Below are 5,453 nucleotides of genomic sequence, written 5' to 3' on the forward strand. Positions count from 1 at the left end.
GGATGAGAGAACTTCCTCTGAACACCTGATGTTCCTCCACTTCCTCTGAGCTCCGGTGGTACGCTACCAGTCCTAGTGGGGCAGCCTTCTCAGAGGTCTTGCCCTCCCCCAATAAAGCCCCTTATGAGGAAGGAATACAAGCTGGCTAGCACCCACTTCTCAGGTGTCTGAGCGCCAAGACACCAAGGATTAATTACCTTAATCCTTTCCCTTTTTCCCCCAGACCTAGAGGTAGTAATTTCCTACTACAATTTTTCACTCTATGATCTTAGTGTTTTTGTTTTGCCATTTCAGTTGTCCACTTTCTGGAATCTGACTGATATATAAGTTTTAAAATAATGGCTCACGAGTGCCTGCGTGGTGAGCTGAGTACCCGGGCAAATGCCCGTGTGCAAGCCAGTGCCGGCACAAGCGAGATGCAGCAAGATGATGATGCAATGAAAGAGAGAGGAGGGGGTGAGTCAAGGTGAAGTGTAGCAGAGACCTGGAACTGAGTTGGCACAATTGACAGGGAACCTCTCTCCATATCAGAGGTCCCCAGGATCGAATGCCAGTGAATCTTAGAGGAGAAAGATGAGAAGAGAAGACAAAAAGAGAAACAGATACAGAAGATCACACACTAAATGGACACAGACAGCAAAAACATCAGGGGAGGGGAGAGGGAGGAGGAGGTGAAGGGAAAAAAAATGAAACAAAGACTCATTCTGTCTTAATTTGCATTCCAATCTTCATCCCATTTGAACACATGCGGTCACCCCTCGAGCTGAAGTGTGGTTTGCTGGCCTGGCAGGGGAGAGGCCGCGGTAGGCCTAATTCCAAGCTGCTGCCCCATAATAGGGTGGCTGGTCGGACTCACCGCCACCCCTGAAGGGAGCTCGGCATGGGCGCAGAGTGCCCTCAGGTCTCCCCTTCTCGGCAGCCATGCTCCCGCGGCCGCCCCTCCTCCCGGATAGCGCCACACGATGCCTTATGAGGCAACACCCTTCTTCTTCTTTCTCCCTGCGCAGGCGCAGGGCGGAAAATTCCAGTCTGCCTTCTCCCCCCCCCCCCCACAGCAGCAACAGCCAGGCGCAAAGCGGGAAACTCAAGTCTGCCCTCTACCCCAGCAACAGCAGCCCCCAATCCCTAAACCCTGCCACTTCCTCCAGCAACAGCAACAGCCAATCCCTGACCACCACCCCTCCCCCTTCCAGTACCTCCCACTGACCTTTCTCCCCAGTAACTGCTTGTGACAACCAATCAGAACATGGCATAACTTCGACCAATCAGCCTTCCCCAGCCCCTATAAAACTGTAGCCACTTCCTCAATAAAGTTGGACCTGCGTGTTTACCTCGTCTCCACGGTAGTTCTTCTGCCGTGCGCCCTCCAGTCCTGAGAGCCCCCGACAAGGGCCTGGCCTCCCTTGTCCCCAGTTCGTCGCCTGCTTCTCCAGGCGACCCCTTTGTCGCCGGCTTTGCCGAGCGACCCCGTCAGCCGAACCGCGCAACCCCTGTGAGACCGACCCCTCATCTGCTGCCGGACCGACCTCTCGTCCCAAGCCAGACCGACCCCTCGTCCAAAGCTGGACTGACCCCTCATCCGCAGACAGACCCCACCGCCACCGACCGAGCAAGCCGCTGCAAACACATATATTTTTAGTGTTTAAGCTCTTGAAATGCTGAGATGAATCACAGCTTCCATGCAAATTTGGCATGTGAATAGTGCTTTAAAAATTACTTTATATACAAAACTTCATTCAACAAGGTTTTATTGAGCAACTTCTCTATGTATAAGGCATAGGGCCAAGCACTGGTACCACACAAATAAACAAGATATTAACTATGCTGGAAGACTATGTATATAATAACCTCCATAAAGTCTCTAATAGAAACTAAGTAAAGGCTAGGAACTTTCCAAGATGAATTATGAAGATTCAATTTATGCCATCCAGAAAGATTCCATTTAAAATACCCATATTTATTAGCCTGGATCATCAATTAAATAATATAGAAACTATATAAGGGAAAAGGATAGTGCCAACTCTTAGTAAGTACTCAATAAAAGACTCAATAAAAGATGGATTAAGAGATAGAATTAATTTAGCTCAAATACTTTACAAGCCATCATTAATACCAATATTATCAATGCACCATTTCTATGAAGGGATTTAAAATTATGTGCAATGACCTCCACACTACACCTGTAAAATACAGCAGGTGTCATGATCTCATTTCTTTTTTTGAAAGACTTATTTTATTTATTTATTCCCCCCCCCCATTGTTTGTGCTTGCTGTTTGCTCTCTGTGTCCATTTGCTGTGTGCTTTCTGTGTTTGCTCATTTTTTTTTAGGAGGCACCAGGAACTTAACCCAGGGCCTCCTGTGTGGTAGGTGGGAGCTCAATCACTTGCCCTACACCTGCTTCCCAATCCCATTTATAGATGAGGAAACAGATACTCAAAAACAGGAGGAACTTACAAACATAATATAGCCAAAGAGTAACAGAGCCAGGTACTGGTTGTCCTGGACTTCAGTGCTGGCTGCCAAACTTACAATGGACCAGCCCCCTCTTCAGTGCCTCTTTCACCTCATAGTTCCTCAAGCTATAAGTGAGGGGATTAAGGATAGGCATAAGGACCATGTAGAAGACAGAGACCACCTTGTAATGGCTAGGGACCTGGTAGCACTCAGGCCTCAGGTAGGTGAACATGGCTGCTCTGTAAAAGAGGAAGACAGCTGCCAGGTGGAAGGAACAAGTGGCCAGAGCCTTTTTCTGTGCCTGATCAGAGTTCATATGGAGCACAGTCCCAAGGAAATGGGCATAAGAGGCCACAATGATGGAGAAGAGAAGGAAGAGCATGAAGACACAGCAAGCATATATCACCTTTTCAAAAATGGATGTGTCTACACAGGCCAGCTCCAACACAGAGAGCAACTCACAGAAGAAGTGGTCTACTTTCCTGGAGCCACAATAAGTGAATGTCATTATTACCACCATCTGGATCATTCCATCCAGTAACCAAATGCCCAGGAGCTTCCAAGAGTCAGGAGACAGACCTTTGACACATAAGAATGGGATAATGAGGTGGGTGGCTAATGGCCACATTAGCAGTCATAAGCCATAAATCCCAGCAAAAGACCCTCAGAATTCACAAGGGTGGCAAAGAGGCCAATTTGAGTGCAACAACCCACAAAGGAGTTGGACTTCCAGCCAACTAGGAAGTTGACTGCCATCTTTGTCACAATGGTACAAACCAACATGAGGTCCGTAAAGGAAAGCTGACTGAGGAAGAAGTACATGGGTGTATGAAGTCGAGGATCAATGTAGGTGAGGAAGATAAGGAGGATATTTCCACAGAGAGCCACTGTGAAGACAACCATGACTAGAGGGAAGAGGATAAGATTAGTCTGGCTACAGGAAAAGATGCTCATGAGGAGGAATCCATCTACAGATGATTGGTTCAACCATGTCCCCATGGCTCAGTCATTCTGCTGTTCCTGATCACCTGACAACATGGACAGAGAAATTCTGGGATTCAGTGTTATTTCATCTTATACCTCTCCATTTTTCTTCTTCAGTCAGCTGTTTCTTTTGTAGCTCAACTACGTATGCTTTGGGGCATAAAAGAGGACATTCTTCCATGTCCTCATCACACAGATGATAAGATCTCTGCTACACCATGGAATTGGATGGCATATCCATATTTGTATGTATCCATATCAAGAAAAGTAGAAACTGAACTAATTTTTGTGTATCAGAACTATGGGAAAATTCCTCTTCAGCAGGCAGTCTTGGCTTAGCCACATGGTACCAACTCTTTCATCTGGGATCACATGAAACTGAGAAAATAGCTCAAATAGTACTTGGACTTTATCATTCCTTAAAGATAATTGGTATGTGTTAACATAAAGGATGGTAATGGAGACTTGAGGTATTCTTTTGTCTTTATTTGGCTCAGGCAAAAATTTGAGGCATCATTTTTTTAGGAGGTACAAGAGATTGAACCTGGGACCTTGTATTTGGGAAGCATATATGCTGAGCTATATCTGCTTCCCTTGAGGAATCATTTTTAATGCTTCTATTTCTTTTATTCCCTGCTTCCAAAACATCAGTAAATTCTCTTGATTCTACATTCAAAATATCTCAGAAACCTATTGTATTAGTAAGCCAAAAGGAGTGCTGATGCAAATACCAGAAATCTGTTGGCTTTTATAAAGGGTATTTATTTGGGGTAGAAGCCTACAATTACCAGGCCATAAAGTATAAGTTACTTCCCTCACCAAAGTCTGTTCCTACATGTTGGAGCAAGATGACTGGCAACATCTGCCAGGGTTCAGGCTTTCTGGGCTTGCTTCTTTTTCCTCTGTGTGCTTACTTCCCAGGACTCCAGCTTAAGACTTCAGCATCAAACTCCAACATCAAAACCCCAACATCAAAAACCCTTAACTCTGTCCTTTGCCATGTCTTTTACCTGTGAGTCCCCACCCACCAAAGGGCAGGGACTCAATGCCCTACTGACACAAGAGGTTTCCTTGATTAAGTAATCAAGTAAACCTCTGAATCCAATATAATATCATATGGCCTGAGTAAAAGATCAGTTTACAAACATAATCCAATGTTTCTTTTTGGAATTCATCAGTAATATCAAACTGCTACAGCCCCCTTATGTTTCACAGTAGAAATTCCTCCTCCTGCTAAGCAAGCCCAGCACTGCCCATCATGTGCATAGGCACTCAGCTGCAAGCAACTTCAAGGAGATTCTCTCTTTCTCTCCCTATATCTCTCTTTCTCACATATACAAACCCACACCCCCAGGCACACATACACTTGTCACAGTTTTCACACATCTCACTCATCAGAAATTATTACACAGCATACATAACAAGTGCCTCTCATTTTCAGACCTTGGAGTTGTCCTGAATGATATTGCAGGGATAGATGCAGGACATTATATATCCTGCCATAACCCACTAAATGGACTGGGAGAGAGTGTAAACTATAATGTAAACATAATCCGTAGCATGTAGCAGTGCTCCAAAATGTATTCACCGAATGCAATGAATGTGGCACAATGATGAAAGAGGTTGTTGAGGTGGGAGGAGGGGGAAGAGGTGGGGAGTGGCATATATGGGAACCGTTTAAATTTTTTAATGTAACGTTTTGTGTAATCTATGAATTTTTTTTAAAAAGACAATAAAAAATTTTGTTAAAAACAAAACAAGTATCTCTCCTGGGATAACCCTTTTCTCTGTAGAAATAGCAAACATGACAGACAGAAAGCCAGGAAGGACAGCTGCAACCCTGAGGCCAAGAACCAGTTCTGTCACCATTAAAGGTGAACCTTGTGCAGGGTTCTGAGTTTCTGGCAGATGTTGCTGTCATCATTTGTGAAATGAGGATAATTACACCCATCCTCCATTACTGCACTCTCGTGAGCCTCTAATGAGAAAGTGTATGTGCAATTTACCAGGAAA

At 44.9% G+C, this 5,453-nt stretch overlaps 1 pseudogene; it reads right to left on the minus strand.

Annotated features, from left to right (window-relative positions):
- Positions 1-2,508: 2,508 nt before the first annotated feature.
- LOC111766581 (olfactory receptor 2V2-like) lies at positions 2,509-3,455 on the minus strand (annotated as a pseudogene).
- Positions 3,456-5,453: the final 1,998 nt, after the last annotated feature.

This window comes from Dasypus novemcinctus, chromosome 2 (assembly GCF_030445035.2).
Source record: "Dasypus novemcinctus isolate mDasNov1 chromosome 2, mDasNov1.1.hap2, whole genome shotgun sequence".
In the NCBI taxonomy this organism is placed as follows: Eukaryota; Metazoa; Chordata; class Mammalia; order Cingulata; family Dasypodidae; genus Dasypus; species Dasypus novemcinctus.